Raw genomic sequence first — 26,823 nt, forward strand, 5'->3', positions numbered from 1 at the left:
TACAACAGTGATATTTATTGAAACTTAGCAGAAAGAATTGTTGTTATTAGTGTGCCACAAATATAATTCCATCTCTTTAACGGGCTGGTGTGGCACCATTAATTTAAAAGATAGCAGAACAGAATGGTGATTTATAAATTTGAAATTCTGAATGGGAAAATGCACCCCAGTTTCTGAATACCCCTCCAGTGACATTTCTTTCCAATAAAACAGCCTATCTCCAAGAAAGACAGAGATGTTTATTTTATAATCCCTATTTATAAGATGCTGCTTTTTATGTCCAATACAAAACACAGAGGGACTATTGTTGATAAAATAGGATGGTTTGCTTCTTTTCTACCATGGTGGAATCTTTCCTAGGAAAAGAGAATAGAGATGACAATTTCTGAACCCTTTTGAAGCAGAAGGGAAGGGTGAGTGCTGAAAGAGGCATTACTTACTCTTTTAATTGTTGAGTTTTCCTGTAGCACTTGCCAGCCCAAAATCCAGGGAATTCTCATGAAATCAGAGCTTTCTGCCCAGTGACGCTCAGGCAAATGTTCTTATTTCAGTGTCACAGGTGAAACCTGAGGAGGGAGGGGTTTGAGTGACACTGGGAATGGACAGCAGGAAACAGTTCATTGTCTGAATCCCCTCCAAACAAGCGACCAACCCAAGTTTTCATGGCTTGTTTTGGCCAGTGGAATTTGTTAGCCACTGCTCCATCAGCTGAAACTGTAGAGGGTCAGACTGGGATGGGACAGAATGCTGATCTGAGCAGCTCCACTACATGCTCTGGTGACCTTTAGCAAGCTGCTTGGACTCTTGGTGCATCTCCAGGTGTTAAATGGGTTACTTTGAACCTTCCTTGCAAGGGTCTGCTGAAACTGAGAGTCTAAGACTGAGATTGTTCATGGAAGTATTTGGGAGAATCCAAGATACCTACAGGATAAAGCCCTCAGAAGTTTAAAAATCCCAAATCCTCTTTTATCTGGGACCTCTTAATGCTATTTCAGTCCTTTAAATTGGAAGATCAAGACTTGAGTAGAGCTGAGAATCTACGGATCCTTTGCCTGAGGAAACTAAGTTTTTCAGGAAGTAGGAAAAGGAAAGCTCCTTTTTTGCTCCAGAGGAGCTCTTTGACATCTCAAAGTAAAAGAAGCAGAAAATGTTCCATTATGCTGATGCTGCAGAAGCAAAAAAGACAATCTTCTTTCTTTTTAGAGGAGAAACCTGATGGCAATAGGTGAGAGAAGAGCCATCATCAAACAAAAGCACACATAAGATACAAACCCATTAGAGACTCCTAACATTCACACTGGCATCCTGCTCTGGGAGCTCGCAGAGCTGCTCAGACATTAGCTAATTACATTTGGCACAATCCTCTCATCTTACATGCACGCAGACACATTAGGTCGCCTCCTTAGCTGGCATAAAATTTGGATTCTCACAGCGTGGCTCGTGCCCTCCAGCTGAGGACAAGCACCTTTGTTTCCATTTTTTTATATGTGATATATAAATGAATTTCATTAATAAATGAAATTTCACAAACTCTGCCTGCAGTTCCATACAGTGAGGAAGAACCAAGATGAAGGTTCCACCCTCTGTAAACACAGTTCAACCAGGAGCTATCAAGCTCCTAAATTAAGATTTCTTTTTGTTGGTCACAGGGTAACACAGCAGCCCTGATAATGAAACTTGACCCAGATCATGGTGAAATGATCCCGGAAGAAGAGAAGATCTGAGGGCTCTTAAAACCTGTTGAGAGCTGCAAGGAAGTTAAAAGAAATAGAAGCAAATGATGGAATTAAGGTTTCAGAGATCAGAAGGAGACCTGATTGTGCTTATCTGCCGGAATCACTGCAACTGATTTCTCTGAGCACCAGATCAGGCCTGCAGAGTTTTTGGAGGGAAGTTTTTCCACTGGATTTTGAAGTGGAGGAAAAGAAAAGCATGGACAGAGGAAAATATGATTTCTTTACCTGTACAAATGCTAATTTATCACTGCCACATATAGAAAGAGAAAAGCAGGAGCACAACATAAGTCAAAGAAATCTGTAAGTCAAAGAAATTTGTGTTCTTGGTTCTTTTCCTTGAGAAACAGTTACCTCTTGATAATGAGGGGGGACAAAATAAGGCCATTAATCAGTAAAATATTACACATCAGCAGTCACTGTGCTCACATGGCCTTGTTTCCCCTTATCGTGGCTGAAGGATAAACAGCATTTTTCCCCAGTGGGCCCTCAGGAAGCTCTGACAGGCAGGGAAGCAGCTCGTTAAAATCATCAGCTAAGAAAGTCACTGGGTCACCAATTCCACCATCCAGAAAATGTGACCCACCAGGAAATACACATTTGAGCCCAGACAGGTTCACAAATATCACGTATTTGTCACTGTCTACAAGTTCAGGGGTGTGATTCTACTGCCTTTCCCTGGGAAGTAATGGCAAACATATGCTGAGGTAATCAGGGGAAAATGTAAAATGTACCTTCATCTGGAAACCTGGGAAATGCATCTAATGATGCTTGGCTTTTCAATACTGATGTTAATAAGGCAAGAATTCATCCATAATCAGGAAATAACTAGAGAATAAACTCAATGCCAACCCCCTCCCCCCATCTGAATAACAAATATAAAATAATTAATGCAAAAAATTGTCTTAAATCTTACAACTATCCTGTGTTTGGGCTATTTTTGAATAAAGGAGAGCAAAACTGAAGAGCAGATCAAGACAATGCTGTTTAGATATGGAAATCATTTATCCGTACTGAGTAGATGCTTCCTATACTGTAGGTATTGTTAGAGGAATGTTATCAAACATCAAGACAATACAGATCTGGACCTGCTGGGTGCTCAAACTTTGCCTTTTAAAGGCATGATAACACTCGATAAAATGCAGAAAAACTGCTGCCTCTGAGAGATTTCTCTTGGTCCCGCAGTCAGGGGAACAACTGTGATGAGAACACAAAACACGAGGTGGCATCGTTGCCATTTTGGTCAGAGGTACCTGGTTACACTGCACAGGGGTAAACGCTGTCAGTGTGCTCTCTTGTCTTCCTTGTGTCCTTCCTCGCCGGCCAATAACTTCCAGAACTACGAGATTTGAGCCCAACTTAAGATCTTTAGGAGCTGTTGCTTTTTTCATCGTTGTTGAAGCAAAACAAAGGTATCTGCAGAATTCTGTGACAATTTACAAAACCTGAACAGCTCATGGATGCAACGACTGGGAACAACCCCCCTTTTCAGAGCACAAATTAATGTTTCTCCTCGAGTGTCCTAATAGTTTATGACAGATGTCACTTACACTGAGGTGGTAAATAAATCAACAATGACATAATAATCAAATGATACTGATTAAAAAACCAATGGTTGTCATAACATCTTTCCCCTGAAGACTTCAAAGTGTACTGTAAAAAATGAATCTTCATTTAATGAGATCCTAAATTATTTCATCTGGTAACTTTTCAGTGCAGGGATTCCACCCACAGGTGCCTGCTCTCCCCACCCTCATCACACAGGGAATCAAGAACTGGGCTCTTCTCACCTCCACAGCTGCAGCAGTTCTGGAGAACACACCGGCAGTGCGGACAGAACCTTAAAAAAGGTATCTGGGTGAATTTTCAGATCAGGATTCTTCCATATTTTTCCAGTCTTTCTGGACATAGTGGTCACCCTTCACACACTCTGGGAGTCTGGCAAGCAATGCAGGAAACCTTTAGCTGAAAGAACAGCAATAAAAGAGAAGCTTTGGGGAACAAATGTGCGTCTGATTAATAACTCTGAGTTTGCCTGGCATTTCTGCCACTTCACAGCCTCCATAACTTCCACAGAAAAAATGGCTCTTTGGGGAATGCACCACTCAGTGTAATTCTGAATGAATCATAGAATGTTTTGGGCTGGAAGGCACTTTTAAAGTGAATAATGTGAAACAGCTTTACTTTATTGGACTTGAGCACCAATTCCCTTTGCTGGGCATTGAAATCAGGACTTCTTCATTGTTCATCGAATTCTGGATGACAATCTTGGGTATGAAAGGAAATAATAAAATCCCAACAAATGCTTTCATTTTACTGTAGATTTGTCCTCTTCATCTTTTCTCTATTTGTTTTGTTTGGCCTCTATGGATTTTCCAGTGCAATCAGTGCCTGTTCTGACACACTTTCTGATTGTCTTTACTAGTCCTTTTCCCTGTGCTATCATCATTCTCCTCTCTCCATGTGCTGCCATAAATCTCACTGATGTAAGTGCTCTGCTATTTTACCATTTCACCCTGAATGCAGAGATACAGGAGGAGAATTACACCTTACAATAAAAATAAAACTCTTGTGAAAAGACTGCCATTTTTAAATGTTCTGTCTAAATTCTGCGGTGCGGCTTTGACAGTCCTGAAGACTGATGTTCCAAACCTTTCTAGTCTGTGCATAACAGGGCTGTGGCTCCCATTGCAAAGGCAACACATCATTGGGCAGAGCTGCCTCCCACCAGCTTAGGATACGTGTTACTGGGACAGGAGAAAAGGGGTGAGAAATTTCCTCATTAAACCAGTAGAAAATGAAACTCACAGTTCTCAGCTTCAGCAGGGCCAGTTCTACACTCAGTAGTGTCCTGCTGTTGCGGATGTTCTTATTATCCCTGGCTGGATTATCCAGGTAACTGGAATCATGTCACACACAGCCCTTTTACAGCCCCTCCATGCACTATTTTGAGAAGGGAAGTTCTGCTCAGTGCATTCTTACACTACACTGCTCATATTTGTTTGTTTTTCTCACTTCATGAGAGAGCCAAGACAAGCAGCACGCAGCAGTCAAGTGTTCCTCTGTGATTCAGCTTCCTTGGCAGGCAGAGCATGGAAAAACCAGCCCCATTGTAAACGAGACAAGTGCCTGGGGAAAGCAGAGCCTCTGCCGTGGCTTTGTGTCTCCACGAGAGGGGTGACCAGCCTTGTCAGAGCAGAAACAGAGATTTCAGTGCTCACAGGCAGCCCTTGGCAGGGCAGGGCTGGCACAGAGAGCTGAACACATCTGTTCTGTGCTGGCTAAGTCAAAGCCACCCAGGGGTTCTGTGCCTCTTTTATCAGTTTTGTCCATCTTCACCACGTTCTCTTTCAGTTCTCATGCCCAGCTGTCTTAATCTTTCCATATCACTTCCAAAATACTTCATTTTTTATTTGTTTCAGAGCCTGGTATTTCTGAAAATATCACCCTTCCTGCCTGCTGCAAAAAAACAACCCAACCCAACCCACCAAAATCAATTTAAAACTTAAAGCTGTGTTTTGAACATGATCATACTTCTGCAGAGTTAACAGGGAACACACTAAGGAAGGCAGAAAACAATGAATGTGAAAAACATATTTTATGTTTAGCCTGTGGGCATTAATACCAGCTTTTTCGGTATCCTGTATACATCCCTATTTTACAAATATATTAGAAGTGTTTACATTTTATACCAAGTTTAGGCTGTAGGTAAAAAATGCTTCAAACTGCAGACTGTGTGTGGACTGAATTTATTATTCAATTTTTGTGTGAAAAGGATTAAAATGTCCAGAGTATATATTCCCAAAGTATATGCCCAGAAGAGCCATTCAGAAATAACCCCAAAACACTGCTGTAAATATTTAACCTGTAATGTATTTTTGTACACACTCATAAAACTGTCCATCATCATTCCTACATTTTTATTTTAATGTCAAACCACATAACTTCATCTTTAAATGGCCTGAAAACAAAATCTGGTCAAAGGCAAGCTGAGTTGTGTTACAAGAGTTACAAAAACCAGTCTCTTCCTACCTCTCAAGGCTCACTGGGATGTCAGGTAAGGATCAAGCTGCTTCTTCATGATCTTCTGCCTCATATTGGCAATGAGATGGGTTCGCTTTTAATGGAAGAGCTTTCAGGGTAGCTAAAGCAAGACAGAAAACTACAACTGACAACCTGTGGTAATCATTTTGTGGCAAGCACCAGTGTTGCTCAGAACATACAGCAAGACTCTTATTCTCACAAAAAAAATCTAAATTTAATATAATGTACAGGCGGGTTTTTTAGACTGAAATTTATGAACTAATTTGATGTATTTTAAAAAATGGTAAATGATACTGAATTTGGATTGTTATCATCAGTCACATCCTGGCAGGGAAGTGCCCTCACATTGCATTGGGATGTACTAAAAGTGCTGCAAGGTTTCCGTGGCCTGCGCTGCTCTCGTGTCAGAAAATGCTCCCTGACATTTGCATGCCAAGTGCTTTGCACGGAGAGGGCTGAGTTTGTACAGCACAACGTGTGCTTCAGAACCAGTTCTGTGCCCTTACCCTGCCTTCTGGGCCTCTGCTTCCTTGGTATTACACTCTCATGGTCCTCAATGAATGGCAAGTTCACTCTGTAGTTCTTCTGACAGCAAACCCTAGGACATAATCACCTTTAAAATAAAGTACACTGTGCCTTCTCCAGGATGTGAGACATTCTACAGGTGCTGCTAAAACACTCCTGATTTTACACACTTGGTGGGGCTATCCAGGTATAAAATTTATTTCTCTTGACCTCAAGGGGAAAAAAAGAAAGCTCCAGCAAAGTCTGTTTGTAAGAATGGTTTGCCATGTTGATCTTATAGCTGTGGAAACCATCACAGAGCTGAGTGATGAGGGAACACATCTCATGTTAGCTGCAAATGTTATAGAGAGACTGCGTATTTCTGGTGGAAACAGAAAAAATTCCACAGAAATAAGATAGAACATTGCTTTTTCTACAAAGTTGCTGGAGCACAGGATCTTTTCCATTTGCAAAGATTTATGGAATATTTTCCAGAAAGTACATACTGCTTGCACAGCAGCAAAATGGTTATTCTGCTACCCATGAAAAAAAAAAAAGCACACATTTTCTGAATTTACTGAATGCTGAATTAGGTTGTTTGGAGGGAAAAAAGAATAAAAAGAAAGAAAGAGAAAAGGCACAAACTCTGTTCTGATGAGTTGCTTTCCCTTGTCAAACCCATCAAGCGACATACCCAGTCCAACCTTCTTACCACCTTTTTGTTTATTGATACCTTTTGACACCTCTTCATGTTTTACCTGTAGGGATGCCAAAAAATAATCTGTAAAATCTTGCCAACTCATAGTGATTGCTCTCTCCCTTCCAGAGAGGATGCCACATATGCTGGCCTGAATGAGACATCCCAAAGAAATCTGGTGCTTAGTATTTCTGAAAATTAAGGGTTTTTTCAAAGAAAAGCAGATTTTTTTGAGAGGTTTCAAGATAGGTACCCAAATACAAATGCACCCAATTCACTAATCACTGTTGAAAAGATAAGCTTTGTTCTTGCAGCTGTTAAAAACCTCACCCATTAAGTAGAAGACACTAAATATTTTTTAGAACAGATGCTTATAAAAATGGTGTATTAGAAAATAAGGTAGATTTGAACAAACTATGGAGAAAGTCTGTTTTCTGTGTCATGCTGTGCTAGTGGCATAACTGTCAAGTCTGGTGAGTTCCTAAACCTACTGTATTACTTTGCCATTCTTCTTTTAAATGTCATGTGGAATTTAATGCATTTAACACCATCAGGTATCTAATTACATCTCTGTGTCTCCTTATCAGCATCCACCACCACTCCAGACATCCTCAAGCAGCCCTTCACTGGCTGCAGTTTCCAGACCCCCCCTCTTTGAGCAGATCTCTCTCCAAAAAATACCCTTTACTCTTTCTGCCTCCCACTGTAAGGTGAATGCTTTTCTTCTCCGCTCCCTGGAACACTTACAAAGTCAATTTAACTCACTGTTTTCCTTCAAATTAACGTCTCTGTTGTCCTTCCCACTGCTGTTTCATTCCTGCTTTGGTGCCATCCCCTGGGAGAGACAGACACTCCCATTTTCTCTGTGTTATTCCCTCCAATCACTCATGCAGTAAAACACCTGTCAGACTCCTTAGCAGAAATCCCAGTGTTAGCTGTCAAATCCTAAATCATCCTCCAAGGTGCTTGGTGTGTCCCACATGGTAAAAAAGTGACATTTCCCTGAGTACACAACACCTTAAAGTTGTAATCCCCAAATTCAAAAGGTCCTTTTCCTGTCTTTTTGGGAAGCACTGCACACAGAAGAGGAAATGGCTGCTGAATGGTGGCTGTGTTAAATAGCAGCTCAAGATATTTCTACATGGTAAAAGTCAGAACCTTGTTTGGAAGAGCCCAGTCCTTTCATTCATTTCCACCTGGAGAAACTGAAGGCAAATAATCAAGCTGGTCTGTATTAATAATAATATTTTTGAAATATTAACCTCCATAGCCGTGAGCTAGTCAGACATTAATTAGAAAAGAGAAAAAAAGCAAGGAAGGATTTAGTAATTTCATCTGACTTTGATTTCTATGCCTTAGTTAATCATCTGCGAAATGGGGTACTACATTTACCTGTTCTGCAGAGATCTAACAATGATAAATCAGTTGAAGAGGCATTGATCAACCTCAAAGAAAAGCCCCAAATTCAGGAATAAGTTCTATAAGGAAGATCCTTTGCAAAAATACTTATATCCTCTTTCAAAAAATACTTTTTTTTATGGAGAAGTCAAAGTTAAACTGCTCTCTGGAAAGCTTTGCAGAAAAAAATCCAGTTAGTGTTTAATCTCTCATACGAGTCCCACATTTTCCTTTGCATTGTGAAGAAAATGTGTGTCATCTGAACTGGTCTGCATTGTTCCACATTGTTCATTACACAGGGACCATGAAAAATAAGGCTTGCATTTTGTATGTTTGGATCATATACTCCCTGTCTGTGGAAAATGAGATTTTTAATTTTTCTTAAAATGGGGTGAAGAAAGCAAGCTTAGAACTCTAATCTGCTTTGTAAAACCTTTGACTGATTGGGTGGGGACTGAGTGATAAATGATACTTCCTCAGCAGTGACCTGTTGTTCTAGGACTGCAGCTTCAACATTTACCTCTTGTCAGCATGATGTAACATTTAAACCTTTGCACTAATGCAGCTCCTCACTCAGCCACCAAGCACTGAAAAATCCAATTTGTATAAGCAAAGGTACCATTGGGCAAAATGCTTTGTATTGAGTCATGAATTCTTAAAAGAAATCTTTCTGTTAGTCACGCTCAGTTGTATCTACAGATTATCTGCCTGCTACAGAATCTCTTTCCCAGCTTTGAAATATAAATATGTGCACATGTGGGTTAGGGTTATGTGTGCTCTCAAAATTATGTCTGTATGAGCTACATGAAGATTTGTGAATTTGGGGTATGAGGCTACAAGGCAGCTGTACTTGTAATCCATTAATTGTTTTTCCTTCTATTCTGTTAAATCGTGTTTGCACTTGAATGTACTTCCAGCAATATATTGTAGCAATGAGTTCCTAAATTTAATCATGCTTGAAAACACTTCCCATTGCTTTAAATTTTCTGCCAGATAATTTAATTTGGTGTGCAGTAAATCTGGTGTCAAGGGAACTTGTGAATAACCACTCTCTAATCACCTTTTTTCCAAGCACTCTATGATGTTAGAGAGATCTGTCATAACCTTGTCTCCAGCCATTTCTCTCCTGCACTGAAGAGCCTCAGTCTGTTTAATTGGTTCTCATGTGGAAGACATTTCAGATCTCCACCATATCTCACCACTTCTTTTCCAATCAAACTTTACTACTTGTGAAACCAGCCTGGGTGAATGGGAACTGATAAAGCACTTAAAAATATTTATATTTTTCCATAACGTATTTTCTTTTTTAGTGTCCTCTTCATTCTTGGGGTCTTTCTTGCCTTTTTGACAGATCCTGAACAGTCCCAGAGCTCTCCCCAATGGCTCCAAGAGCTCCTTCCTGAGTGGTAATTTAGAGTGTAGCAGAGCATGCTGTCAGCCTAATAATGATATATAAATATCAATTAAAAGGTAATTAGCAGTACCAAATGGTAAACGCACCTTTCTGGTCCAGTTTGACTTGGAAGGAAATAAAATATTTAAGATCACCTAGTTCTGTAGTGAACTGCATTGCAGAGACGACAGATAAAGACCCTGGCAGATCTATCAAGTGATCAGAGGCAAAAGGAAATTTGCAACCAGATGCTGCAGAACTGGAAAACCTGGGAAAAATCCAGAGCTCTGTGCATTTATACTCTGCTGCCAGCTTGTACCTGGGAGACTTGCTGACAAATTCTCCTTTATCCCAGTCTGCTGGTTGGTCCCCATATATAAAGGGGTGAAAAAGCCATTCACCACACACACCAGGACTGCTTCTCTCCTCCAATTTACCAGGCTAATCCTGTATAATACTACTTCTATGCCTCTGTTATACATAGACACAGTTTGTCTTGACTGAGAACACAGACAGAAAACACAACAGCTTTGGAGAGCTTTACCCTGCAAGTCAGAGCATAAACTGTTCTTACCAACCAACCAAATAACTTAAATGCACGTTATGTCAACATTATTATATTGACTAAAAAATTGTTGAAAACCTAAATTACTATTTACTTTTGGCAGTATAAAAGTTTAGAAGCAAGAGATCTTTTACAAAATACCCATTGCTGTCACACATAATTGATAGAATAAAATCAACTACTAAGTATCACTTAATAGCTGGCTTTGTTCTGTAATGATAATGTACATGGAATTCCTGTTGAGTTCAGTGGGATAACCCTTCAAGGGAAGGCTGTGGGAATATACATACATCTATTACTAAATGCATTTAATTTGCATATTTATTAGCCAAAAGAGAAGAAGGGAAGAAAACAGATTTGGCTGGGATCAGTATTTTCTCCTGGTTCTGCAAGCTGCAATAAGAGAGGAGGAATCTGTGCTGCTGGTCTGACTGTACCACTCCCTGCTGACTGCACAGGGACAAAACCAATCCAGGATTTGTTTATGGTGCATGGCACCGAATTAATAACATTCCACTGAAATGGTTATTTCTTGAAAGAAGAGAAACAACAACATAAATAGGACAAAAGATCCCCAGCACCTTGCTCCTTCCCCTGGGATTCCAGCAGGTCAATATGGAATGGGTCAAACTGTTGGATTTGAGCGCCAAAGCTTCCAAAAGGCAGTGTGTGGCACAGAGCTGTTGGAAAAGGTGTTCACTGGAAAGAGGAGAAACCAACATGTTACATTCCAGTCAAGGAAAAAGCCCAGCTGGCACTGTGTGGGCTCAAATAGACACATCCAATTATTTCTGTAGCAGGAGCTTTTAATTGTCCCAGTGGGTTCTAGACACCTCTCAAGGTTTTCTAGTATTGATACATAAATCTGTGTCCTCAAAGAATATTTTTGGATGTGAAATTTCCAATGGGCTTTTATTGATGACCTTCCCGCTGCTTTCAAACCTAGGAGAATTCTGACACTTATCCCACTATGGTGTGGATTCTTGGGGGTTTGGATTCTACAGGAGCTTCTAAGTTTTGCATTTATGTAAAAACAGTGTGCAAGTTTAAAATGTTGAGCTCATCTTTTTCCAAACCAAGATTATCTTTGGCATTCAGCTTGTTCCGTGTAAATATATAAAGGCACATTTGTTGAGCAATTGGGTTAATGAACTTAGAGCAGACCAGACTGTGTGTGTTAGTGACTAATCCAAACTACAGAGAAACAAACATGGTACAAGCACTGCCTTCTCCCTCTCTCTCTTTCATAGGCCCACTTTTACCTTGGCTGATTAAACTTTAATTTTCACAGCCTTTCCTTAAAATGAGCCCAATCCTGAAAGCTGCACCACATAAAACATTTTATGCAGTTTAGAACTTGCTGAGTGAATGTCAGCAAGGCAAATGATGCGTGATTGTGCTTCTGCACATGTGCACATACAAGGCATTCTTCAAGATTCAATCGTTTGTTGTTAAAATTTAAATAATTTAAATCATTTAAACCACTGTAATTTAACAGTTGCTATCAGTAAAGACAGGCTGTATCCCCACCAACCCCTGAAATTCTCAGAATACAATTTCAGCAGCTGAACAGCAGCTCTGGGTGTACCTGTGATGGGTCTGTGTCACTGTGAGTTTCACTCATGTCCTACCATGGAGGGCAGGACATGAATCTTTCTTCAAACTTTTTGCTCCAGGGTGGTTTGGAATCCAGACACTGGCATAAACAGTACTAAATGACTGTAAGGTCATCTTTTTCTTCTTTTTTCCTGATTTCCCCATGTGGCTATCTCCTGTGGGAAAGAAGAAGGACTGAAGTTAAAAAAGTAGTATGTGAAATTAAGGTAGAGCAAATTAAACTGTGAATTGTTTTCATCACACTCCCTCCTCTTCTTAGCTTTTAAAAGAATACTTAGATGCCTTTCTAAATTGTAAATGACTGTACTTATTAGCATTTATTTATATTGAAAGTTGGATACTTCTATGTTTATCAGGATATACAATTTTCATTTATTTCTAATATGCTTACAGTACTTTCTAAATTATAAATACAGTATTATTTGTATTCACACATTTATACTACTGCTTATTATTAGCAATTAAGCATTTATGCGAAATCAGATTTGGAAGCAGAGGAAATAATGTGACTGATTTGTTTGAGAAGAGATGCTGACACACTGCTGGCATTCCATTCTTGTTTTCACTTGTTTTCTGTTGGAATCATGCCACTGGAGGTGGTAGGACTATATACCTGAGGCCAAAGTTTCAAGATGTGCTTCAAATTCTGTTCAGTTGTTCCTGGGTTACCATATTGTGGGCACAGAAAATAACAAAGATTAAGTTGAAAAGATTCACCCCAGTGAGAAGAATCTTGGCCAAACCAGTGTAACAGAAAACTGAGCTTTTTACAGGCTGTGGGTGCTGCTCATTCACTGCCATGAGTCTCTTTGACCTGTTTTCTCCTTCCATCACACTATCTCTCAGGAATACTTTGTTTCTTTCCCACCTTTTCTAGCTGTTCAATCAGGCACCATTCAGATTGCTGGATACTCAATGTCACTCTAATAAATATGATACATTTCTGTTGAGAATTTCTCATCCTGTCTGTACTATTTGATTGGTTTTCTTATCTGGTTTTTTGCACTCTCAGGAGATATTTTATTTCTTATTTTTTATTAATGGTTACATATTGTTGTCTCAGTTCATGACTAGAGCATGATGGCATCTCTGATGACTGCGGAGAATGAGTTATACAAGTTGAGAATCAGTTCATGAGAGGAAGGTGGTACCTGGGAGTGACAAAAGCCACAGCAAAGTGATGAGAAAAGACTGCTGGAGATGGATGAGCTTTTGATGCACTAAAGCTCCAAAGGTCTATGACCTCCAGAAGAGTCCCTCTGTCCTGCTGAGCAAGGATTTAATCATCACCCAGTGAGAGCTGGCAGGTGGAAGACAACTTGTGTTACAATGGGCATTAGAGGTGCAGTGGGAGCCAAAGGACTGAAGACAATTGCGTGATCAAATGGAGAGAAAACCTGAAGAAGTTTCTGAGTAATAGGCGTGGAGTTGTGAAGAAACCCAGCTACTTCTGCTGAATGTAATTCTATTTTATTCTTAGTGCTGTGGGTTCCCACACTGGGGAAACAAAAGCATGGCACAAGCTCACCAGGTTTTTTCTTTTCATTTCTGAGGTAGCTATGAAACCTCTCCAGAGTTCACTCACCTTCTGCCTGCCTTCTAAACGTCCTCTTTTAAAAACCACTTCAAGCACTTTTCCCCCCCACGCTTGCCAAGTTTACAGCTGCTCACTTACCCAGACTTTAAGCATTATCCCTTTCTAGTCCATCCAAGGGAACTACCTCAATAGCAAGGAATGACAGAAACTGGAAACTGTCACTTTTTAAAACCACTGCCCTCAGATCATCCAAAGACCTCTGAGCTGACTTACATGTTTATTTGTTCCTTTGACTCCTCCACATCAGAGGAATATTTGGGTGGCTGGAACTCAGTTCTTTCTCATGTGCCCCGAGCCTGCTGGGTTGCTTTCTGTGCACTCTTCCTCTTCAGCGATTCCTGACCAAGTATATGAAAGTATTCTCCACCTTGCTTCACAGAACTGAGGTGATGCCTGCCAAAAATCATCACAACTTGGGCAGTGGTCTGATCACACACCATTAAATTGATTGATTCCTCTGTTGCCCACCCACTTAGTTTTTAGAGATGATTTCACATTCTTCTATATTCAAGAGTTCAACACTAGTATCTCCCTCTGCAATATGATAACAGAGGACAACAATTCCCCAGCATGAACTGGGAGAACTTTCCCTTATCTCTTTCAGCATCACACAGGCTATTGGATGTCTTGAGCTCAGCATCACTTTGTCCAGTACTTGGTTCAAAAGTGTAAACACCCCATCTAATTCCAATTTCTAGCAGTACTGGACTCCCTGTGTGAGCTCAGCTGTCACTGTCCTGCAGCTGCCTGTTCACTGCTGAATTCCACATGCTCTTGGAAGGCTGCACTGTTGAGGGAAAGGGAAGGTGCCAGGGCAGTCTGTCAGTGAGCTGAAGGGAACAGGCAGGGCATTACTGCAGGAGAAGGAAATAAATTACTATGCTGTGCTGCCTGTGGGATAACAATAGAGGTTAAAAAAAAAAAATGGAAGTAGAAAAAGCAAAGGTGATGGCAGTGAAAGGGATTTGGCACACAGGTACTCTGCAGCCTTGGAGTAAAATGTTAGTAAGGATGTAGCAGCAGATCCAAGTCCAAGGAGCATCTTACCCCACACTACAGGACACATCCCTGCCAGTGGATGTGCTGCTGACTTTTGAATCAGGAGTCATCAGACTGTATTGATTCTTTCAAACACAATCCAGGCTCAAAAGCTGGGCCTCATTTGTTTTACTGACAAGTAATAACTCTCTTTTCTAACCACAGGAGTTAAAGCACCCAAAGGCCACAAGGTGCTCATCGCTCTCGGGCACAGGATGATGGTCCTGTGCAGGACCAGGAGCTGGACTCTGTGATCCCTGTGGGTCCCTTCCAACTCAGCACGTTCTGTGATTCTGTAATTTCAGGCACCAAATTCCCCAGTTCTCAAGGGGAGCAGTGTACTCCCTCCTTCCTTCTCAACTACAGCAAAAGGGATAAATAACAGAACATTTAACAGCAACGCAGCATATAAAAGAGCTGTAACAACCATCTGATTTAAACACACAAAAATATCTACTCATAATTTCATTTTTTGGGGTATTTATGAATGATCCTAAAAGTTCATGGGCTCTTTAAAAAAAAACCCAGTAAAATAAACTCAAAGTTAAAATACAGAGATAACCAATGCACTCTTCTACACTGTAGATTTACAACATATTGCCGGAATATGACATCAAATATTTCTCCATTTGAATTCGGGCATCACAATACCCTGTTTATACAATAACTTAATAAATTTCGCTGGGCTGCCTATTTGACAAGTAGGCGAGAATCGTTCATTAAAATGCAAATGTAATCAAGGTGAAATTTGGAATACGTTTATTAAAGTAATTGAGCTTCAGTCAGCTGTAGTCACAACACAGATTTTCAAGCGCCATTCAGACAAAAGGATATGTCTAATTCTTCTACATTAATATCTTTATCAGCAGGAACGTTAAAAGAGTTTTCTGAGCAGTAATAATGTACTGTGGAATAATTCCAGTTTTCTCTGCAGGAATATATTATTACAGATAAGGGTCAAAGACATGCACAAAGGAGTGACCCAGCAGTGTACTGCATATATAGAAAATGGGTTGCAAGTGTATTTTCAGTGCTTGATGTAACTATGCACTTACTAAATTACTCTGTAAATCCTTTAGAGACTCAAGGTCATCAGTTAATTGGCCATTAAAGTGTTGGAGGATTGAACTTTTACTGCTAAGATTTGGGATTCTTGGTGCCTTTGACTAGGAAATTACTCATAAAAAGAAAAGGAAATCCTAAATTTGTCCTAGTTTATGATTTAAGTGCTAGTAAAACATTAGGAAGCTGTGATAGGAATGTCAGAAACTTTTTCATCAGGGTAAGGACAAGCTAGGTATTTAGCAGGGATTTTTACATAGTTTCTAGTTGTTTAAGTACCCCGGGCCATCTTTACTGCCTTCAAAGGAATCACAGCAAGGTTTTATTTTCCCGAGAAGATCAAATTTTATAGTTGATAATGTCAGAGCTATGGTGTGCAGAAACAAATTCAGGGGAGAGATAGTTATTAAAGGACTGATGTGATGCCAAACCCTTGCTCAGCTCAGCTGGTTTGGCTCCAGCCTGAACAGAATAGCCAGGAAAATGGGAAGAAAATTGCAAAGCCCTTGGCTGCTCCAGTGTTTGATGCAATGGGTGGTCTCACCAGGTGCTTCAGCCTCATTAACTGTTTCTCCTCCTCTCCCTGTGCCCCATTCCCCAAGGCTGGAGGTGCAGACAATTTACACCAGCTTGATTCTCTCTCTAAGGCTGAAGATTCCTGGTGCACAAATATTTTAAGCAGTAAATAAAGTAATTAGGTAGCTATCAAGCAAAGTATATATAGGTATTTCTCCAATCACGGAAATTGTTAGCCACCATTTCATAAAATGGCTTCTTCAATTTTCTTACCTCAATGGAATCAGCCTTTATATCAACAAAGCTGATGCCAGAACATCTCCTGCTCTGGACACTGTTGGAAAGAATCCAGCCTTTTCCAGAGGCTCACAGCCAATTGCAAATATAAATGAAACTTGTGTGTCACTGCTCTGAAAGCCACTGTGAGCTCAGGCTAAGGGCCATTTCCTTTATTTTCATAAAAGCATTTCAATGTGCATCTGCAGCAATTCCCTGCTAGACCCATAAAAGCTCCTCTTTGGGCACCAGGCCAGAACCTGCCGCGGGTGTTGGGAGGAACCCGACTTGCTGCAGGAGTGGCAAACTGCAGAGGAGCTAAGGCTTCCCAGGTGACAAACGAGTGCAATTTAATTCACACTGCAACCATTGCCAGTAAGGATTTTCTGTGGCAGAAAATGTAGTACAACAATCCATTTGCTTATAAACCAGAAAGTGCAGGAGGAAACAACTTTGAAGCTACAGCAAATACAGCTGGACTGTTTCCTGAGCAGACTAAAACTGTATTAAAGCCCACTACAAATCTTCTAAACAAGCACTTTGCATTATTTGCAGCCATGCCATCATGAGCTGTGATCCCATCACAAATCTCAAACGAGGACAGTGAACATCTGGACCCTGAAGATTTCGAAGCAATATCCAGTGAAGAAATAAGGGAGAGCAGGAAGCTGACTTCATTTGGATTAAACTTGAAATCTATACTCATCTATAGTTTTGGGGGAAGCATGGTACTGGAGAGTCTGTTTTTTTTGAACATGCAGTAAAATGGAAGTTCTGACAAGATGAAGGATTCAGGATGTTATGGCAATTCTCTGCAGGAGCACAAGTGTTAACACTGCATTAATCAGATTTCAATTGATTACACACCACTGCCCTCACTGCTGTTTCACTTTTAATAGAACACTATTTTTTTTTTAATCCTGTCTTTTAATCCAGTCCCCCCAAATATATATTGAATGTATCTGCTTTAGAACACATCAGACTCCACTGGAGCTGTTGCTGCATTTTAATGGCTAAAACAATTCTTCCATGTCCCTTAACTTCGTGACAAGGTGCTACAACAGCTAAATAGCAAATAATGGTGAAACTGCAGGAATTGCCAAGATAAAAGAAATTCCATAGGTACAGAGTGCTTTTCTTATTTACAGAGCATGCACAGAACAATAGGAGAGCAAACCCTGCATTTCTTGTATGCTGTCAACAGTGATACTGATTTACACCAGCGTTCCATTCTCTTATCAGCAAATACTGGAGCTGCTGACCATTTCACTTGGTATTGCAGGGCCTTACATTCAGCACTGTAATTTATATCCACGCCAATATGTCCCAAATTTATTTCTGCTAGGACTGTTCTATCACCTTTCCTGAGCAATGTAAGGCAGCCTCATTGTAAATGAGAATTAGGGCATTGTTCACTATAGAATTATTCAGTGAGTTATTACAGGGCACACACATTAATCCTGAAATTTATTTCTGAAATTACCAAAAGTCCTGAAGTTGAATTTATGTAGTGGTGAGTCAGCCAGCAAGTCCTGCTATCGAGCTCTGCATTTGGGTCATGCTCTGAAAGCTCAGCATGTAGACAGAAAAAGCTTGCAACTACTCACAGTTCAAATGCAGCTACTAATGCAAATTAATTATAAATTCTGGTTTGGTAGTCTTCACAGCCAAGTTAGAGATGCCCACACAAGGAGTCAGGAGCACAGTGGTGACTGCTCCCATTCAATGCTTGAATAATTACATACTAAGAACCGAATGGGTAAACATTCATCCACCCACTTTTCTTTAATTCGGCGAAGACCAGATGATAACGACATTAAAAATCTATTAAATGTAGGTACCAACCCACAGAAAATCACACATCTGTGATCATTTTCCATGCTGAACCACTGATGATTCTGCCAAAGAACTCAAGCAGTGCCACATCAACATCTGTCTGGAGCAGTTGAAGACACACAAACAATCTGGAATACCCACATTGTTTCAGATGTTGATTCCCATTTTATTCTGCTGCAGATGACTACAATATTCTGTACTCAAATGTCTGTTTAGAAAACAAAACCAGGATTTGCATAATGGGAAAGAGGCACATTATCTATGGAAATCTGACCAGGAAATAAGTCACGAAACAAGTTCAAGTATGACACAAGCAAATTTGTGGTACATTCACAGAAGGTGGTGTGACAGGAAATAAAGATCTTCAAAAGTCAAAACACCACCCACACTGTGATAGGAGATGTCACAGGTAGATGCATTCACGTAGTACTGCATATTCAAAGTGTCTCAGAGTGGTTTTCAATTAACTACAAAGATGTTAAAACACAGATGCTGCATCCATTGTGAAATGAGACAGAACCTCTTGTCAGAAAAAGAGGAGGCTCTCTAACACTGAGAAGCCGAAACACATTTGGCTACTAGGAATTACAAAAATCCTGTCTCAGGAGGAGTACATAAACAAAGGTGAGTGGGCAAAGTACTTCCAGAGCAGCACCAAAAAGTCAGTTTTTTAGTGATGAAGGGCAGAAAAACAGTCCCGTGAGATTTCAGAGCTTTGCTTTAAATTTTTCTCCAAAAAGCTGTGGGTAAGCTATTATCAAAACTTCAAAAGAAAAAAATCACGTGGAGATTTCTGGGGTTTCCATTTTCTAGCTGTAAGAATGTACAATAATTACTTTATGTTCATATTACCAATAAAATCTCACTGCTTATTAAGCAGAATTTCAGTGAGGACCCTCATCCTCCACCAGGAAATAATGCTGCTTCAAGATATTAATGTGAAAGTAGAAAACAATTCTCATGGTTTCATATCTTGCTTTACTACATTAAGGTATTTACAGAGCAATGATATTTTACTGCTAAATAATGGAAACCTCATTTTACATGTCAGCATTGTTCAAACATCCAGTGACAATATGTCATTGGGGTACCAGAAATGTGGGATTACATTGCTGTGTTTAGATAAATAGTAAAATCTAATAAGGATGGACTATTTACACATAAGAAATCTCAAATATAAACAAATATTTTTGACTAAAAGGAAAGGAATTGAGACTCAAAGGAACAGCCTCTGGAAAGGCAGAAATGCTGATAGGAGTAGCAGTCTTCCCAGTGATTGATGATAGAGATAATGGTTCATACATCCATACACTTAAATGGCTGTCTTTCCCCATGACTGCTGTCTAATTAATGTGAGCCATCATTCATGTAAAAGAAAAATTTTGCTTCTGGAGAAAAAAAAAAAAAAAAAAAGAACCTGCAAACTGCCAGCAGTGACAGTGCTAGAAACATGCCAATTAGAGTGATTTCTGCCACGCAGCAAAAGGGCACCAAACACTGGTTTCCAAGCAACTGACATTATAAAGTATTAAATACACTGGGAACTCAAATTGGCAGATAAACACTTCACCTTCTCAGCACTGTCTTTGCTTCTTAACTCTACGCTGCCTCTCCTGCCTGTTCCTATAGACTCCACTTTACCTTCCAGTGAATATATGCACTAAGGAATGCCAGCTTATCACACTCCTAAACACTAAACATCTTCTATCCGCATATATTCGAGTAGCACTGGGACACATTCACAGGTAAGGACAGACAAGGTCGTAACCAGAACTCCAAAAATAACACATTAAAGTCTTTCAGTACAGGCTGCCATTTCAATCACATTGAAATGGTTTTCTGCTAAAGGGAGATCCACAGCCACTATCAGGAAAAGAAATAGGAGAAACTGCTCTTCAGGTTACAGGCAGTCTGTTGTTCCAGGCAGAAAGGATGGATTAGGAGAGGCTGGGCTTTCTGCATGCAGAGTGACTTTTAGAGATCTGCCTTCAGGAAACTTGAACCATTTTAAAGAGCGATCCAGTTCCTAATTTAAACCAGAAAAAGCAGCCGGTTGAACACTGCTGAACTGCCAGCAGTTTGACATTTCGCTTTATCTAACCAGCACAGCCCAGGGAAACAAGAGAACAGGAGGCATTTCCCTCAAACTCTGGTTAATTCCATGCAGAGGTTCCATGTGCCCTTTGCAGGTAAAGGCTTGGCTGGCTCATGGAATAGCACGGACACTTCTCCTTTGGGCTTGCAGCTCAAATCTGTCAATTCCTAGGCACTGACGGTGACCACAACTTGTCCTTTTTACATGGCACCTGTGCTTACATGACTGTCCTTGCAGAGTTTCCAGTTTCTATCATTTTTCATACCTCCTTTTTACAGACACAAAAAAGGTGTTTTCAGCCAGTTTCATTTGAAGCAAAATGCTTAGTTTTAAATTCTATTTTTTTGTGAACAGGAGTGTGTCCAGTATGCTTGCATGGTCTTGGTGGGCTGAGCTGGTCTCAGAAGTGGTTTATGGCAACCTGCTTTTATTTACGAATTAACCACTACAAGTTTCCAATAGTTTTGTAGTCTCTCTTGCTGCGTAGCTGTTCTTAATGCTTCTCCAATTTGTTAATTATAAAGACTTCTACTTTCTTGGTTCTCATACAGTACATCCTCAAAGCATGGATTACTTAGCATTATCTCTAGATCCCATTTACAGGTGTCACTGGAACAAAGCAATAAGACAGGAACTCCCTCAGAGCTCAATGTCATTTTGAAGGGACTGTGCTGCTTGACTTTACTTAGTTCTAGTAAAAATAGCAATAGAAATGAAAACATAATTCTTAGCTCAAAGCCACGGGTATTTGAATGCTCAAGGACAAAGGTGGTGTCTTTCCTGCCACACTGTATTCCACCCACTGAATCAAACACTGGGAAGTACTATAAGCAAATTCCTTCCCATGTTTCCATGTTGTGTGGGGGTACAAGAATATAGAGGAGGGGACAGGAACCTCCTGGAGCGACTGGGCCCAGCTCATCAGGGAGCACTTCATACCTGGGAATAGGGACTGATAGTTTTGAGAGATGAGTAGTTTGCATTCTATCTCATCATGCTCTTTTATGTCATCATGAGGACTCAAGAAAGTGTAAGAGAACATTACTGACAGGAGGTATGAGGTCATAATTATAAGGTTTATCTGTAGTTTAATTACGTTTTTAATGTGCAAGGCAGAATATTAAAGCTGTATGAATGCAGTAAGTCTGTTCTGGTAATGACTCCTCCAACACTTCTGAGATAATTTTAAAATTCCTGCGACTCTGCTATGTCACTGTGATCATTACAAAAACTTCCTCACACTTCGTTCCATTATACTCTTTCATACAAACAAGCTCCAAGATCACAGATTCTACTTCCTGTGAATATGTATCAATTAACATCCAATTAAGACAACTGCTGGGTGTCCTTTTCAATCAGGAGGAAAAGCAGCAAAAACCAAATCCACAAAGGTCATTTGTATTCACTGACTCTCTGTAGTAAGTATTAGCATGCTGCTCTGCTAGCCTGACTGCTTTAATTGAGATTAAAAAGTTGCTGCCCTGGAGAAGAAAACTCCACTTTTCTTCTTTACTTTTTGCACTTTCCATTCTGCTTTTTCTCCTAATATATCTCCTATTTTAATGTCTGAAATTATTACAAGAAGCATTGCTGACACGGCCTTTGATCCAAACCAGCAGCATAGTCATTCTCATTTGAAATTATGTTCTCCTGCAACTCCCTATTTCAATATTTGGTTAAAACATCTGCGGGCTTTGATTTCTTTGCCATTCTTGCTGTTTCTTTTTTTCTAGATTTAGCCAAAGTAACAAACCCTTAAGGTGAATGGCTAACATGTTTTCATTGTGAAAATGTTTCCACTCAGGCATGGGAAATCACATGAACTTAGTTTTGAATGCAGCTGTGAGTGAAATCTGTGGGACTAGAAGATGGCAGAGGGATGCTTAACAGGTAGGGCATTTCTTACTTACCAGCCCTTCAAACTCTGCTTGGGATGTTAAAATTAAGCTGGGTCCTTTCCATCTACTGCAGCAGGAATAAAAGGAATTCTGCAACCCAAATTTTATATCCAAGAACAGTTTCACAGAAACCACTGTCCTCTGTGGGTTGGAGGACAGGTCTGGTCAGGACTGAAGAGACAATTCTGCTGACAAAGTACAGAAAGGACCACAGTTATGCCCGTCCCCTTAGCAGCACTGGCTGCTGTAGGGTGGACAGGGACGAAAGACTAAAATCAGGGAGTTCAATCACTCAGGGAAAAAATATGACATCAAAACACATTAAGATCAAATCTATTCACATCATTAAAAATATACATTTAACATAATTTTGCAGATTGCATTACCATTAAAAATTCAGTGGAAGGCCAATCTGCATTTATTATAATGTGGCCCACGAAACAAATGTCCTCAGTAAAATCAGGCTAAAGAGTCCATCTGTTAGAGAGAACAACTGCACTCCCCCAGAGTAATGGGCTGCAGCTCACAAAAAGTCTTTCCCTGGAGATTCTAATTTAGTAGGTCAACTTTGAAATTAGAAATAAAATCAGAGAAGCAGAGGCAGCACTGAAGTCTAGAAGAATTAGTAAGGTGAGTAGGATATTTACTTCCCCAAGACACACAAAGTTCCAATTGCAGCTGTAAAAGTGACAATTAATCTTACATCCCCAATTGGACTTCCATAATTTAGCCCTGAGAGTAATATTTATTCACCTAATACCTCTCTGTGCTGCAGAGATGAACAGGACAATGCTTGCACATACTTGAGTACTAGGCATTATAAGATTGATCAGATTAGCATTCCTAAAAGTGTAAGAGAGTTGTAATAAGATTTTTTAAAAAAGGAATTCAATTAAAAGAGTAAGAACAAATATTACCTATGTGTAAAAAACCTGTAACTTGCATTGAAGCATCCTGCTTCATCTAAATGCCTACAGATCAATGTGTTACTATTTAAGCTGAGCAAGACTTTTAATACCAATTAAATGAGGGTAATTTGTATCCTAGAGAACACTTGCAGCTATTTCTCCTCCTACTCATTTGAAAATAAAGAATGCAAAACAACCAAAAGCAAGCTCCAAGCACCTGCAACTCGTAGATCAAGAAGTAAAGTGATCTTTGGCAGATTATCATCAAAAGAACTTTAACGTGACCTCAAGGAGACAATCCCTCTGAAACTTAGCAGAGAATAATGACTGCAGGCAAACATAACTAACAGTGCATTTATGGCAAAACCGAGTCATGCTTTACTAAAATGGCTTATCCAGCCTTCAAAATACATAGGATTTATTATTTTGTTTACAGTTTATTACTATTTTCAGTCAAGTTTATCAAGGGAAAATCCACTAAAACTGATTCAGTTGAGTAAGTGAATAATAAAAATAATTGGGGGCAGAGAAGGATAAGAAGGGAAGTATGTGAAATCTAATGGTACCACAAGTAAATAGTATAAAATTTAAAAATTACTCTCACATAAAAATTTGAACATTTAAACCACTTAAATTTCACTTCATTGTGAAATGTAAAGCTCTGGTTTCTCTACAGCAGTGCATGCAAAGAAGCTGGTTTAACTTCCTTGACTTTTATGCAGTTAATCTCAAACAGTGCAAGAGCTTAATTTTTCTCCAACATATGCTGATACAATATCCCACGTTGTCTCGACTGCCACATTTGCTTAGATTTAACCTAATTATTAAGTCTTTATATAGATGTCTGTCTTATTGCTGCTTGCTTCAATTCAGCTTTTTTCCCCCAGTGAATGCTCTTCAAAGACTTAAAGTCTCAGAAGCTTGTAAACACTCGTGTAATTTGTACCCTGCTGGGGCTGGCAGGGGTAATTTGTCAGTTTTATTTGCAGCAGGCTGTAACTAAATCCTGCCAGATGTAAATCATCTTTTTGTACTCTTTGCTGTTCAATTGCAAATGAATCTCTTTCCTTAGATTAACACTCTCATCAACGAAGTCAGAAGTTTCCAGAAAAATTTAGAAAACCCTGGAGTCACCTACTGCTAAACTTGTTATGCAGTTTAGCAACTGTTTAAGGTAATTCGGAGAAAACAGAGCGAGTGGTCTCTGCAGGCAAGTTTAGAGTGCAAGCAGAACTTGGGAGTGCCGCAGGAAAGCAGAGTGAAGCCTCAGCGCTGTCAGCTCAGGCAGCTCCTGCCGTGGCAGTGGTGACACCAGGGTGACAACACGTTTTTACATATTAAGAGCACGAGAGCCTAAATGGGAGCATACTTTGTCAAAGCCTGCTCTCGATAAACGTCCCCTGCGTGTGGGTGTTTTGTTTGCTTGGTTTCCAATGTTTATTTATTTATTTGAGTGAGACCATAAGAAATGTCCTGCTGGACCAGAAGTTTCTTGTGTCTAGTGGCAATAGAAGATGGTTTCTAGGAAAAGAATGTACAACCTTGTACAGCCCTGCCTGACTAAAGTTTCTGTGTGCTTTGGGTTCCTTCCCTTGACTCAGATCCATTCCCAATTCTCTAAAGGGGAAGAGCATCATCCCTGGTTCCCGTGGATCAGACTGAAAGTCACCAAACCGAAAATAAACATTACAGCATCAATTAGGAGCAGCTCAGCACAGAGAAGGTATGTGCAGTCTCAGGGTTTGGTTTCCATCACCAAATATTTTCTGAGCTGGTCATCACCTGTGACAGCATCGTGTCATCTCACAAGCATGGAAACAAGTCTGAGTTCAAGTTTGACAGAGATCTTGCAGGAAGTTGAGCAACCACGACCTTCATTAAAATACCAGGCAAGGAGAAGAGCTTGTTCAATAGCTTAGACTTAAAGAATGGCTGCTGTGTGTGCTCATGGATTAACAAACTACAAAATTTATGCATACTTTTCAAAACGAAGTGGTGCAAATAATTTTTTCTACTGAGATGCAAACTAGAGCAAAAGTCTGGTGTAGAAAAACTTTGTATACCAGGAAGTGTCTTTGGCGCACAAATAGATTCACATAGGAAGTACCTGTGCAAAATGCATGTATGCTTTATAAATTGTTATGCTTAAATGCTTAAGAAATGTAACTTTTCTCATGGGAGATTAATATATAGACTACTGTGTCTAACATAAAAAGAATATCCAATTTCCAAAGCCAGGAATAGAAAATTACTTACTTGTAGCTGCTTTTCCCTGAAGATACACTGTCATAAACCTCTATTCTGGGTCTGTGCTTTCACCCCCAAGGAAGGCACAGACCCATAAAAAGCCCTCAAGTCAGACACAAGCACAATTTTGGGACTCCCTCAACCATCAGTTCATTCAAGTGGAAAAAAAAGACACATTCCTGCCTATTAAAAAAATTATATAGGTAGATTAATAAAAGACTTCAGATCAGTCAGCTGTGTCTGGAGTTCAGGCTAAAAAGAACATGAAAACAGTAATTCTTTCCTGCACGAGTTTTAGATCAAAGGGCTCATTCACTGATTCCAAGCAATCCAAAGCTCTAGGCCCCCAGAATTTGTGCCCATGTACTCAAGGCAGAGAAAATGCACAAAAAAGAGGGCCCAGCAGACTCAGAGCTGTGGCTGGAACACTTGCTCTGCTGTGTAGCTTTTGCACAACAGAGCGAAGCCCGAGAACATTCAGGTACTTCCAAAAAAAAAAACAACTGGAGGAGAACATTTTGCTTTTTGGAATCTTAACTTAAGAAGGCATAAAACTCCTTTAAAAATTCATGTTCCTATCTAAGATTTCAGCAGAGCAAAGGTTCAAAATGTAAGGAGCAGTGACTTGGGGCACCCAGCCTTCACCTGCTGGAAATGCCAACCAGAGATTACTGGGCATATTCAGCATGGAGAGTTTCTTACATAGAACTGTAAGGAAAACAAAAATTAAATATTTGTCACTGTATAAATTTAGTAATTACTATTTGACATATTTTTTCCAGGGATCAAAGCTAATTATTGTAACAATTTGTAATAAAAAGCAGGTTTAGAATATTAAATGTTTTCATCTGTGGAAATAGGCTTTCAAATAGACTGGATTTTAGAAATGAGTTACCAGACAAAGCACTTAAAAAAAAATATTTCCAGCATAAAAACATAAATACTTGTAACTTCATTCCTGTACACCCAAGAACAAAACTGATCTACCCATAAATAATGCTCAAAGACAAATAATTATATCCTCTGATAAGCCCTTCTAAATTTCACAGCACTCTTGAAGGTAGAAAGGTGCCAGATGGATGGAACAGACTTTGTGGGTGGAACACCTTCAGAGAAGTTGCTTCAGAAGCAAATTGGTTTTAAAAACTGAAGTTTTCATATTTTGGGCAATATTCAACTTGTATCAGGGGACATGACTTTTAAGAGTTCAGTGAAAAATCCAATAAATTCCAAGTATTTGAACAGCCTTTGATCTTTTCTCTCTTTTTCAGTTACCGTTTCCTTAAGGCTGTCTTCCCTGGCACGTCTGTAATCCAGAACACCACCTCCTCAGCACCATCCCACAGCACAAAATAGAACGACAGCCCCAAAATCCAGGAACTTGTGCCGGCTTTTTCAT

General features: G+C 39.8%; 1 long non-coding RNA gene across 2 annotated transcripts; it reads right to left on the reverse strand.

Moving 5' to 3' along the window:
- Nucleotides 1-272: 272 nt before the first annotated feature.
- LOC136298758 (uncharacterized) lies at nucleotides 273-23,237 on the reverse strand. Of its 2 annotated transcripts, none has more exons than XR_010723361.1 (10): nucleotides 23,187-23,237; nucleotides 22,282-22,454; nucleotides 13,762-13,941; nucleotides 11,923-12,106; nucleotides 10,916-11,033; nucleotides 6,284-6,375; nucleotides 5,766-5,877; nucleotides 3,524-3,692; nucleotides 441-566; nucleotides 273-356 (listed from the first exon to the last, which is right to left on the reverse strand). It is a non-coding gene; the product is annotated as an uncharacterized lncRNA (long non-coding RNA). The 2 variants fall into 2 exon arrangements; XR_010723362.1 differs by having other exon boundaries at nucleotides 22,282-22,457; nucleotides 23,187-23,219.
- Between the last annotated feature and the right edge of the window lie 3,586 nt (nucleotides 23,238-26,823).

The sequence above is a fragment of the Chamaea fasciata genome, unplaced genomic scaffold (genome assembly GCF_029207755.1).
Source record: "Chamaea fasciata isolate MVZ Bird 193981 ecotype frontalis unplaced genomic scaffold, bChaFas1.0.hap1 SCAF_18, whole genome shotgun sequence".
NCBI lineage: Eukaryota > Metazoa > Chordata > Aves > Passeriformes > Sylviidae > Chamaea > Chamaea fasciata.